Source organism: Chelonoidis abingdonii, chromosome 5, assembly GCF_003597395.2.
Source record: "Chelonoidis abingdonii isolate Lonesome George chromosome 5, CheloAbing_2.0, whole genome shotgun sequence".
NCBI lineage: Eukaryota > Metazoa > Chordata > Testudines > Testudinidae > Chelonoidis > Chelonoidis abingdonii.
In genome coordinates this window covers 3,426,765-3,440,032 of record NC_133773.1, presented here as the reverse complement: position 1 = coordinate 3,440,032, position 13,268 = coordinate 3,426,765, and the positions used below count along the sequence as shown (strand labels likewise).

Sequence of the window (13,268 nt, the reverse complement as noted above, 5' to 3'; positions counted from 1 at the left end):
GTCTAAACCTTTTAATGAGTTTTAGTGCCTTTTAGCACTAGCTGATGCTGAGAACCAGTGATAGCTTGTAAATAAGTTTTCTCAAAACTGAGTTTGTGCCGAGATGCAGAAGGTTTATTTTTCCCAGGGCCGCCTGTGGGGGGGAGCAAGCGGGGCAATTTGCCCTGGGTCCCACAGGGGCCCCCACAAGAATATAGTATTGTATAGTATTGCAATTTTTTTTATGGAAGGGGCCCCCAAAATTGCTTTGCCCCAGGCCCCCTGAATCCTCTGGGGGGCCCTGTCTTAGGTTGGTTGCCTGACAACAATGATGAGTTATCGAAAATAATGGTTCGCCATGTTTAACAATCACATACAGTGCTCGTATCTTGTAATTCGTTTTCTGATATTGGGGCCTTGTAATATTCATTCTAGAGCTAGTATGCCAATGTAGTGTCCATCAGAGCTTCCTGCAGGACTGGCACCCCAGCCTCAGTCACATGTGAGGTTCCCAAATGCGCATGGATTGGTCATCCTGCCATAAGCAAATCAGCACCCTAGGCTGTGGTATAAGTTATAATAATCATTGTTTTATTTTTTAAAAATTACAGTAGAAAAGTACCTTTAAACATATTTCAAAAAAGCAGAGTAGAGAGTGTGGATGTTTCTTTCCTCTGTTACCCAAAACAAATACAGAAAATCAGTTTTCTAAAGAACTAGTCTATTGGTTAGAATACTCATACACGTCTGTTTAGATTTATTTAAACATTTGTCTTAGAATTTAATTTGTTCTCAAGTTATCCTTGTCACTTTGTTTAAACAAAAGTAGAATTTATGTTTTTCTGTCTTATGCTTTCAACTATCATTGTGGTCTTGAGACTGAAGAATTCTCAACATCTGCACTTCCACAAAGAACAATTGTGTTGTCGTCATAAAAACACTGACATCATTACGTGTTCAGCACAATGTGAACAAAACTACGGGGAAACCTGTGAGCACACTTTCACCACACTTGTCAACAATCAGGTCCTTCTTGAACCAATCAGTGCAGGCTGCGGCACAGCATTCCTTACGGGTGAGTGGGCGGAGAGAGAGTCATCTTTAGGGGTCAGGAGTTGTGAATCCTTTTACAAGAAAACAAAGACTCATTTCTATATTCTATTCCTATGCAGAGTGAAAAGCAATAGGGGAAAAGGAATGTACTGGTAAAATAAGCTTCTTGTTGCTGGTACATTATTCTCCGTAAACATTACAAATATTGCTTCAAGACAATGACTGGAGTAAAGAACAGGGTTTAGCAGAAAATGCCAAAGCCTCCCTTTTTGGCTTCACTTTTGCATTGAAAATACCAGCATATTACATAGCAAGGAGCTGGACGGGCATAAACTATTCATTAAGGCCCTAATTCAACAAAGCACTTAAGTGTTAACTGTAAGCGTGTGTTGAAGTCCCATTAAATTCAACTAGACTTAAGCATGTTCTTGAGTGTGTTGCTGAACTGGGGTCAACTTTTTCTCATTACAGCTGTTTACGTTGACAGTAAAAATTTCAAGCCAGTACCGGAACCAGCCCTTCCTGTCCCTGGACAGATACCAAGTGACCCAGCAAATGTAACTGTCCCTGAAGTAAGCACAGGGAAAGCGGTCATTAGTAAGTCTCCACTTGCTCCATGCATGGCTCTTCCCTGCACAGCTCTCTGCCAGACTAAAGCCTCACACTGCAAAAGGTAACTGTAGCCCTAAGGTAGAAAAATTGTTTTCTGATTGTCCTGCCTGATAGAATATGGTACACTGGGGAATAAAACCCTAATACTGTAAATATACCCAGAGCTGTAGTTCCGCCCAGGCGAAGCACAATGCCTATAAACCTAACAATACAACTATTTAATTCTGAACAAGATTTAAAAACACGTCTTGAATACATGCAGCTTACAAAAAAGGAAAAAAAAAAAAAGAATCTTAATTGCACGCATTCAAAAGTCGAGCACAAAACTTGTGATCTAACCCGGTGTAAGATAGTTATATGCACAATGTTTGGTATAAAAATACTTGCTCTCCTTTTGCGTTGATAGTTTGCTTTTTTGTTTGAAAATACTTTTCAAACTCTACAGCAATGACTGTCCGACCATGCTTTCACGAGTAACACTCTTCCTTACAACAATACAGTGTAAAAAAGGAAAACTTCATTAGTTTGTATGCTTTTTTTCTTCTACGAGAGCAGATGTGTGATAGAGGCTGTGGCAAAGTCTTGAAGGAATCAAAACTTGTGTGAGGTTTTTCAAGCCTGCAACAATGGAGAGGAACATGTGTTAGGACGGCATTTGAGATCTTGGAACGGGGGAGATTAAAAGTAATTGGGTTTGAAGGATGCTTTAGATGCATTTGCATGCAGTAGGATGTGTCTGGAGAGGGGTCAAACACTAATGGATGAGCTCTCTGGGCACCTGCAACAGAGAGAGTTTATTTTTAAATAAGACATGAGCGTATGTGTGTATGTACGTACAGCGGGTAGAAGGCTGCTGGAGAGGGAAATTATTACCACATAATAGACATAGAGATTTTAAGGCCAGAGGGACCATCAGAACAATATAGTGGCCACATGGGGTCAGACCAATGGTCCACCTAGCCCGGTATCCTGTCTTCCGATAGTGGCCAGTTACTTCCAAGGGAATGAACAGAACAGGGCATTTACTGAGTGATCCATTCCCTGCCATCCAGAGCATGAGGTTGTGCCTCACACCATCTTATGGACTGATCCTCCATGAATTTGTCATTCTTTTTTTAACCCAGTTATACTTTTGGCTTTCACAACTTCCCCTGGCAATGAGTTCCACAGGTTGGCTGTGCAATGTGTGAAGAAATACTTCCTTTTGTTTGTTTTAAACTAGCTGCCTATTAAATTCTTTGGGTGGCCCCTGGTTCTTGTCCCTTTCCTAATGGTTCTTCACATTATATTTGCTTTTTTGACTGCTGCTGCAAATTGAGCTGATGTTTTCAGAGAACTATCCACAGTGACTCCAAGATCTTTCTTGAGTGGTAACAGCTGGTTTAGACCCCATCATTCTCTATGTATAGCTGGGATTATACTTTCCAATGTGCATTACATTGCAGTTATCCACATTGCATGTCATCTGCCATTTTGTTGCCCAGTCACCCAGTTTTGTAATTGTTCGCAGTCTGCCTTGGACTTAAATATCTTGAGCTGTTTTATGTCATCTGCAAATTTTGACACCTCATTGTTTACCCATTTTTCCAGATTATTTATGGGTATGTTGAACAGCACAGTTCCCAGTACAGATCTTTGGGGATCCCACTATTTACCCCTCTCCACAGTGAGAACTGACCATTTCTTCCTAACCTTTTTTTCCTGTCTTTTAACCAGTTACTGATGCATGATAGGACCTTCCCTCTTATCCCATGACTCCTTATTTTGCTTAAGAGCCTTTGGTGAGGGACATTAGCAAAGGCTTTCTGAAAGTCCAAGTTCAATATATCCCCTGGATCCCCCTTGTCCACATGCTTGTTGATCCCCTCAAAAAATTCTAATAGATTGGTGAGGCATGATTTCCCTTTATAAAACCTGTATTGACTCTTCCAAACAAATCATGTTCATCTATGTGTTTGATAAATCTGTTCTTTACTATAATTTCAACCAATTTGCCAGGTACTGAAGTTAGGGTTACCAGATTATTATTGCCAGGATCTTCTCTGGAGCCTTTTTTAAAAACTGGCGTTATGTTACCTCCTTTCCAGTCATCTGGTACAGTGGCAGATTTCAGCGAGAGATTACATACCACAGTAGGAGTTCTGCAATCTCAGATTTGAGTTCCTTCAGAACCCTTGGGTGAATGCCATCTGGTGCTGGTGACTTATTACTGTTCAATGTATCGATTTATTCCAAAACCTCTTTTACTGACACCTCAGTCTGGGACAGTTTCTTAGATTTGTCACCTAAACAGAATGGCTCAGGTGTGGGAATCGCTGTCACATCCTCTGCAGAATTCATTTAGCTTCTTTGCAATGGACTTGTCTTCCTTGACTGCTTCTTTAGCACCTTGATTGTCCGGTGGTCCCCCACAGATTGTTTGGCAGGTTTTCTGCTTCTCGTGGGCTTTAAAAAAATTGCTGATCGTTTTTGTGTCTTTTGCTAGTTGCGCTTCAAATTCTTTTTTGCCCTGCCTAATTATACTTTTACACCTGACTTACCAGAGTTTATGTTCCTTGCTATTTTTCTCTGTTTTCTAGCTTTTCTATTTTCCAGGATGCCTTTTTGCCTCTAACTGCCTCTTTTAGTCTATTGTTTAGCCATGGTGGCATTTTTTTTGGTCCTCTCACTGTTTTTTTTTATTTGGGGTCTACATTTAGCATGTGCCACTATTATGGTATTTTTAAAAAGTTTCCATGCAGCTTGCAGGCATTTCCCTCTTGTGACTGTTCCTTTTAATTTCCATTTAACTCGCTTCCTCATTTTCACGTAGTTCCCCTTTTTGAAGTTAAATGTTGCTGTAGTCAGCTTCTTTGGTATTTTCTCTCCCACAAGGATGTTAAACTTAATTACATTATGGTTACTAATAACATGCAGTTCTGCCATATTCATCTCTTGGACCAGATCCTGTGTGCTACTTAGGACTAAATCAAGACCTGCCTCTCCTCCCCTTTTGGGTTTCATGACTAGCTGCTCCAAGACATGGTCGTTACTGGTGTCTAGACATTTTATTTGTGCATCCCGTCCTGCAGTGACACGTACCCACTCAATGGGATCGTTGAAATCACTCAGTGTTACTGAGTTTTCTATTTTTTTAGCCTCTCTAATCTCCCTGATCATTTCAGATTCCATCACCATCCTGGTCAGGTAGTTGGTAGTATATTCCTGCTCCTGTACTCTTCTTATTCAAACATGGAATTTCTATCCATAGAGATTCCTTGGTACAGTTTAACCCATTTAAGGTATTTACTATATTTGACACTCTTTCTTTCCTTCCCAACTCCCCCACCATACACATCGCTGTGTATTTTGTAGCCTGGTATTACTGTGTCCCGTTGATTATCCTCATTCCACCATGTTCTTGTGATGCCTATTATAATAATAGTCTCATTTAGCACCAGGCAGTCAAGTTCACTCATCTTAGTCTACAAACTTCTAGCATGTATAAAATGTCACTATTTAGTTGTCATTGAACAGGATTCTTTTTCAAATGACTTTTTCTCTTCAGTGGCTTCTGAGACTTTATCAACTTCTATCCTCTCTGCTTCACTAGGCTATAGAGAATCCCTGATAATAGATCCTCTCCTAAGGGATCTTTCTTTCTGAACCTTGTGCTGCTCTCCACCTAGAATCATAGATTATTAGGGTTGGAAGGGACCTCAGGAGATCATCTAGTCCAACCCCCTGCTCAAAGCAGGACCAATCCCCAAATGGCCCCTCAAGGATTGAACTCTCAACCCTGGGCTTAGCAGCCAATGCTCAAGCCACTGAGCTATCCCTCCCCACCTCTTGGCTTCCCCCCAGGCCCTAGTTTAAAAAGTGACGTGTGACCTTTTGAATTTTGCATGCCAGCAGTCTAGTTCTATTTCAGTTTAGGTGGCGCCCATCCTTCCTGTACAGCTGCAAAGTGCTGTCCAGCTCTGCACCCAGCATATGGGCTAGTGAATGGATTCTTCTCTATGTGCCCCTGATGCTGCATCTGTGTCATTTGCCACATAGACACAGGAGCATGGCGAAGTGCCAGTTCCAGGATTCGCTGCGCTGAACACTGCATCCTCACTGCAGGTCTGAGACCATAATTCTCTCACGTTATGACTGTAAGCACCGCTGCAGCTTAGGGGGTGAAGAAGCTGACCCCGCTCCTTTGCTGCCAGCAGGGTTTCATCCTCAAAGCAGTGTGTGGTTAGAGCAGGGGTCAGCAGCCTTTCAGAAGTGCTGAGCCGAGTCTTCATTCATTCACTCTAATTTAAGGTTCCGCGTGCCAGTAATACATTTTAACGTTTTTAGACGGTCTCTTTCTATAAGTCGATAATCTATAACTAAACTATTGTTGTATGTAAAGTAAATTAGGTTTTTTAAATGTTTAACAAGCTTCATTTAAAATTAAATAAAATGCAGAGCCCCCTGGATTGGTGGCCAGGACCCGGGCACTGTGAGTGCCACTGAAAATCAGCTCGTGTGCCGCAGGTTGCCTACCCCAGGGTTAGACGATTGCCTCTAACTTACCAGCACACTGTAGTTTTGAAGGAGGGCATGAGAAACCAGTAGCCACCTTCAAAGGCTCCATTAATACCCACAAGACTGATTGTAGCCACCATCACACACCTGATACCTGTGACAGAAAAAAGACAGGCACAGTCAGAAACTCCACAGGAACCGTGTATGTTTCCGAATTGACGCTGAGGTTTAGAAATCCAAGAAGAGGAGCACCAAATAACAAAGAACTTGTTGCCATCCATGTCCAAGTTGTCTACTATGGAGGTGATAACATATTTCAGAGGAGCAAGGGGCTGGATGCACAGCCCCAGGAAAGGGTGAAGCTGCTGGAAGTGGCCTCATGCCTTCACGGGTGACCTGGGAGGCAGCTGTGATAGCAATGTCAGGAGTTTGGCCTCATATCCTGCTGAAGAGGTTTGTGGGGGACAGGCTGTGCGTGAAGGTAGCTAGAACTACCATTCTCTTTGTTGTTTGTGCAGTTACAGCTGAATTAATTTTACGCTCCATAAACGCACTGTCCAGTTCCTAACTCTCCACTGGACTTCCTCAACTGGTAGATTAAACACAGCAAACATCTGCACTGGGCTTGCCAATCCCAACACCCCGACCCCAGGAGCAAATGGTCATGTATTAGGTGTTCAACATACTAGACTGGTAACTGAAACGAGTCGCTGGGCAGAAGAAATCAAACACAGCAGCGAGCCCAGCTGCCACAGATCCCTGCCCAGAACTGTCGCGGTCCCAGGATGTTACCACATGACATGCAAAGCTCAGGCAGCCTCTCCCCAGAAATAGACAGTGATCATGCACTTGAGGTGCAAATCAGGACGCACTCGCCACAGTCTGAACCAGGGAGGAGCGACTGTGACCCTGTGTGCCTGGGACACAGAGGTCATCCTGCTCCCATGTTCCCACTAGGAAGGAGTGCCAGAGACACAAGTGGAACTCTCCAAGTTGCTGCCTCCCTGCCAGGTTGCGCCAAGATGCATGAGAGAGACTGCACTAGGGCTGCCTCTCGACTGGGCAGTCCGAACATTTACTGCTATCGCTCACTCTGAACTGTAAGTGTCGCCTCTGTACCTAGGGCATCTGCAGCCTTCCCCTTTTCTGCCAGCCCTAATAAATACCCTCTCCTGTAGCCGTGTGAGTGGTTAGTGCGATCCATCAGGGCAGGTGCCTACAAGGCCTAGCTGCCGAAGCACCTACCATGCTTGCTGTGAGTCGTAGTACACCCAGCATGCTACTGGCACCTTTGGGGTTTGGTGTGCCTGGCCCTGAGCAGCCCAATAATGACAGTACGATTGAGCCCTTAATGAATTTGACTGTCTGTGCTGCAGGGGGAACATTTCCCCACCTCTCAGACTTTCAGGGATTCATACAGGGTCACAAAAAGTCTGCAAAAGAGCTGGGAACAGAAATCGGCTCCCCACCGCCCCAAATTCTGCTGGAGACAAAACCCCGTCCTTCCAAGACCCTTGCAGAGGGAGTCCTTCTCCTGCCCGAGCTCCGTCACCAGTCTGTTTTGGAGAGAAATGTGGGGGTCTCATTTAAAATGACACAATGTGCTAATCGCCCACGTGCTGAGGGCTCCTTACAGCGAGGCGCACGGGCTGTTCTCTTCTGGGCCAGGCTGTGTTGCTGCAGCAGCCAGCGTACCGCGGGGGAACTAATAATACACCATTCCCAAATACGGCATTGTGTACATTTCCACTGGTGATGTTGGAGCAATCTGTATTTTGGAAAAAAAAAAAAAAAAAAAAGCTGCCTCCCAAATGTTCAAAACAGATTCTTCATGCATTGCTTTCTAATACACAGGCACGAAAATAGCCACTGGACATCATGTCCTCTCCTAAAAAGACAGTACCAAGATGTGGAGGCTTAAATGCAACAGCCATAAATTAAGGAATCAGCTAAGAGGCACGGTCCGTTTCCAAGTGTGGCTATTTCCAGCAATGCCGGTTTTGATCTGTTCTGGGGTCTCCAGCTAGCTGTGAGGGCCTGGGAAGAGTCAAGCTAATGATGTGGAGGGGTGGAGTCGTGCGTGGGATTGGTGGCTTGGAGTGGGGATCGCTCCCTCAAACAGTAAGCAACCCCCCTTTCTGCAGTCTGTCCAGCTGGGGAGCTTTCATTTCTCACTGGTGGGAATTTTTCTTGTCGTCATCTTATAAGATGGTGTTAGTGGGGGTGGGAATCTGACCTGGTTACTACTAGCGAGTGGTTGAGACCGGGACAGAGGAGCAGGCTCCCCCCTCTTTGAGCTTGTTTCTGTGGGGTGGGCTGGGGGAGTTTTTTGGAAGGGGTAGCTGGACGATGGGGAGGGGTAGGCGGGTTTGGAGCAGTTTGGTTAAAAACCACTTTGCAAGATGCGCCTTTGGGATTTTTGGCTGTCTGTCCGTCCGTCCGTCCGTCACCCCTATGGCTGCTTGGCTTGTAAGCACTTCAGGGCACAGACTGCTGCTTAGTCTGTGTTGTGCAGGGCCCAGCACGGTGGGAGGGGCGCAATGCTGCCCTGGGGTTGAGTCGGGAGGGAACTCATGAGACAATTGTATTGTAACTGCCTTGGATTGCTCCATGCGTACCGTGCTGGGAGTGGAATGAACTCTACATTCTCTCTTCCCCAGGGCCTGGGGAATTAGCACCTAGGAACGAAAGGCCACCCTGAAATGATACTGATGGCTCTGAATACTGAACTGGATGGGCACGAGCACTCTGAGTGGAGGTGGCTTGTTGCTCATCGTAACAGGGCCACCTGCTTCTTTAATAGCCCAAAGGGAGAAGGCAAGGGAGAGCTGGCTCTGCCCTAGCGGGAAGCCCAGCAGAGAGATGCTGGGAAGCAGCTGACACAGCTGCTCAGCACCTCATGATTGGCGCACACGCTCAGCTGGGCAATGTAAAGGGGGAAAGTCAGGAGAGAGGAGCTGGTAACCACTGCATGCAGACCAACCAAACCTGTGAAGCAACCCTGCAGGGTCAGAGAGGGCCACAGCTGGTAGCTGCCAGAAGACCCCAGTCTGAACCCCCTAACCAGACTGCTATTTGTGTTGCTTTTTGCACACTTGTCTGTCTTGTTTGTGAAGACAAAAAACAGAGCCCTGAAGACATAGACAGAAAATGAACCTGGGCATGTCTGATTGTCCATTTCCAGCTGGTGCGTAGAGCCACCAGGATACACATAATGGAGAATGCGGGCACAGCTTTCCATGGCCTGGGGAGAAGCCTGGGTCATGCTGCTTTGGTGACATGGAAAGGAGAGCAGCAGCCGCAACAGGGCCTGACAGCTACAATTGCAGCAGCAGCCGCAAACATCATTCCAGCAGAAGCATCAAGAGGATCATCGGCAAGTCATGCTCAAAATATTGGCTTGGGACCCCTACATTCTACAGGCTGGTGCAAGTTGCCAGCGTGGGAAGAGGAGCCCTCACTAAGGTGGGACCAGAGAATGACCTGGAGTCATTCTGAGAGACCTTTGAGCAGGTGGCTGAGGCCTGTTGACCCCAGTATTCAGTTTTATATTGACTTCCACAAAGTACATGCAGTTCCTAAATTTGATGCATAGTGTATGCTTAGGATTGATGAGATGCTGGATGAACTGGGGCAGGCCCAAAACCTAACAACGTTGGCCCTTACTAGGGGTTATTGGCAAAGCCCCTTCATAGAATCATAGAATATCAGGGTTGGAAGGGACCTCAGGAGGTCATCTAGTCCAACCCCCTGCTCAAAGCAGGACCAATCCCCAGACAGACTTTTACCCCAGTTCCCTAAATGGCCCCCTCAAGGATTGAGCTCTCAAACCTGAGTTTAGCAGGCCACTGCTCAAATCCCTGAACTATCCCTCCCCCCTTCACCCTAGAGCTGACTGCACGTGCCACACTTAATGGCCTCTACCAATTCCAAACCCTGCTGTTTGGTCTCCATGGGGGCCCAGTGACATTTCCAAGACGTATAGATAAGCTATTCCTACCTCGTTGGGTGTATGCTGCGGCCTGCCTGGATGATGTAGTGATTTATACTAGTAGCTGGGCAGAACATCTCCAGCAGGTCAGAGCGGTGCTCTAGTCTGGGTCTCATTGCCAACCCCATGAAATGTTGGATTGGATGTGCAGAGACAAAATACCTGAGATACCCTGGGGGAATGGGAGAATCAAGCTGCTGGTAGACAAGGTAGAGACTCTTGTAGACCTGTCACTAAGCGACAAGTAAAATCTTTTCTGAGTCTAGCTGGATAATATTGGCAATTTATACCTTGGTTCTTCACGATCACAGTCACTTTAACAAACGTTCTGCACAAGGCACCACAGAAGGTGGGATGCATTTGGGGATTTTCAAATGAATCCTTTGCAGCACACCAGTGCCACGTAGCCCAGACTTTACTAGGCACTTCATCCTGCAGACGGATCACTCTGAATGGGGGTAGGGGCTATCCTAGAGGATGGGGAACACCTCATGTGACATCTGAGGAGAAAGTTCCTGCCCTGGGAACAAAACTGTGCAGTGATTTGAAAAGGAGTGCCTGGTGATAAAGCCTGGTGATAAAGTGGACTGTTGAAGCCCTGAGGTATTATCTGCTTGGAGCAAACTTCATCCTCATCACTGACCATGCCATGTGCAAGACAACCCCCCAGATGGACACAAGGGTACCTAGCCCTGTAACTGTATGCATTTACAGTTCACTGCTGGTCCAGAGCCATACATGTAAATGCAGACTTTTGTTCATGGGAAGGAGGCAGGTTGGTGGACAAAGAATGTATCCCGGGTATCACTCTTGGAGGTTGGGGGGAGGGCAGGGCATGTAATAGCACAACCCGCCCCTTCAAGTCCTGGGGACCGGGGGAACAGGGAGCAGCTGACCATGCCCCAGACAGAAGCCCAGCAGGCAGGTGCAGAGAATCAGCACTGCATGCTTAGCTCGTGCCCTCGGCTGGACAATATAAAGGGGGAGAACCAGGAGAGAGGAGATGATAACCAGAGTAAGAGGCTGCAGGCAAGTGGACAGATCCTGGGGCACCCCCCTCTGTGGAGCCAGAGGACTAGTCTGAACCCCTAGCCAAACTGTTGTTTGTGTTGCTTTTTGCACACTTTCCTTTCTTGTTTGGACAGACAATACACAAAGCCCTGAAGAAAGGGACAGAAATCTAACCTGGGCATGGGTGCTGGTCTCCTTCCAGCTGGTGAGGAGGAAAACCAGCGCGCGCACAAACAGGAGGCTGAGCAAAGAGGAGTCCAACTGAACAGGTTTGATAAGACCATGTGATCAAGATCTGAGAGCTTGTTGCCAGGGCACCTGAGTGTCCTATAAAGAACAGAAATGTGGGGCCAGCCAGGCCCTGAATGGGTCTTTTGCAAGAAAAGAAGCAAAGTTAAGGAAGGACGTGACAGCCTCTGAGCTGTAAGGACCTCCGTAGGGAACAAATATTTAACAACAGGCTCTTCAGTCTAGCAGAGAAAGGGGTGACACGATCCAATGGCTGGAAGTTGCAGCTAGACCAATTCAGACTGGAAACAAGTGTGTAAATGTGAATAATTAGTCACTGGAACAATTTACCAGGAATCGTGGTGGATTCTCCATCAGTGACCATTTTAAAATCAGGACGGGATGTTTTTCTGAATGATCTGCTGTAGGATTTACTGTGGGAAGGTTCTCTGGCCTGTGTTACACAGGAGGTCGGACTAGATGATCACAATGGTCCTTTCTGGTCTCAGAAGCTATAAATCCGCAGGGATGCAGGCTTTCTCTCTGCCAGACTGAAGTCAGTGCTTCCAGACTAGCTCATAGATGTAGCAGCTCACTTCAGCAACGTCAGTCTGAGCCACGTCGGTATTTTTAGTCCAGGGCACGTGTGTTTTCTCTAGTCATGCTGGCTTTCTATAGAATCGCTGACTGTAAGGTCAGAGTGGCCCATTGTGCTCATCTAGTCTGACCTGCACAGCACAGGCCAGTCTGTCACCCAGTGACTCCCGCTTCAAGCCCACAACCTGTGGCTGACTGAGAGTGGAACAATCCAGCATATCTTTTAGTAACTATCAGTTGCTGTGGTTAATAATATTACTGGTAAAATTCTGCATCACATTTCCAAGTTGATGCTTGCTGACTGCACCTTCAGCCATTGGTTGTGCCTGTGAGGCACTGGGCTCTCTCAGAGACAGTGCACCGGGCCCCGGGGTCTGTAGGAAGCGCTGGGCTCTCTCGGAGACGGTGTGCTGGGCTGGCCCCGGTGTCTGTAGGAAGCGCTGGCCTCTCTTGGAGGTGCTGAGGTCTTTCCAAGGTGGAATGCCTGGCTGGTGCTAGGGTCTCTCTGAAGCAGTGCACTTTGGTGGCCCTTAGGTCTTTCTTAAGTGCCAGGGTCTCTCTAAGCCACTACAATCTCTCTGAGGCAGCATGCCCAGCTGGCACTTAGGTCTCCCCAAGACACTGGAGTGTCTCTGGGGTGGCATGCTATTTGGTACTGGGGTCTTGCTGAGACAGCGGGGTATCTCTGAGATGGCACACCTAGCTAGGGCTGGGGCACCTTGCCGGCCTGTAGTTCGGTCTTAGGTGCCAGAGTCTCTCTGAGGTGCCACACCTGTCTGGCACTCAGGTCTCTCCAAGGCACTGAGGTCTCTCTGAGGTGTCACACCTGGCTGGTCTGGGCTCTCTCAGAGGTGGTACACCAGGCTGGCACTCAGGTCTCTTTGAGGCACTGGGCTCTCTCTGAGGAGGCACACCTGGCTGGCACTGGGGTCTCTCTGAGGCACTGAGGTCTCTCTGAGGTGGCACACCTGGTTGGCACTCAGGTCTCTCTGAGGCACTGGGCTCTCTCTGAGGAGGCACACCTGGCTGGCACTCAGGTCTCTCTGAGGCACTGGGGCCTCTCAGAGGTGTCACACCTGGCTGGCACTCAGGTCTCTCTGAGGCACTGGGGTCTCTCTGAAGAGGCACACCTGGCTGGCACTCAGGTCTCTCTGAGGCACTGGGGTCTCTCTGAAGAGGCACACCTGGCTGGCACTCAGGTCTCTCTGAGGCACTGGGGTCTCTCAGAGGTGTCACACCTGGCTGGCACTCAGGTCTCTCTGAGGCACTGGGGTCTCTCTGAAGAGGCACACCTGGCTGG

At 47.2% G+C, this 13,268-nt stretch overlaps 1 protein-coding gene across 1 annotated transcript in view; it reads right to left on the bottom strand.

The window, feature by feature from the left end:
• Positions 1–549: 549 nt before the first annotated feature.
• The window catches only part of RBPMS (RNA binding protein, mRNA processing factor), a 106,090-nt gene continuing 93,371 nt past the window's right edge, over positions 550–13,268 (bottom strand). Inside the window, exons 8-9 of the mRNA XM_032769476.1 lie at positions 6,190–6,295; positions 550–2,262 (exon numbers count right to left, since the gene is read on the bottom strand). The gene's annotated coding sequence lies outside the window, so the exon portion shown is untranslated. The remainder of the gene's footprint in view (positions 2,263–6,189; positions 6,296–13,268) is intronic.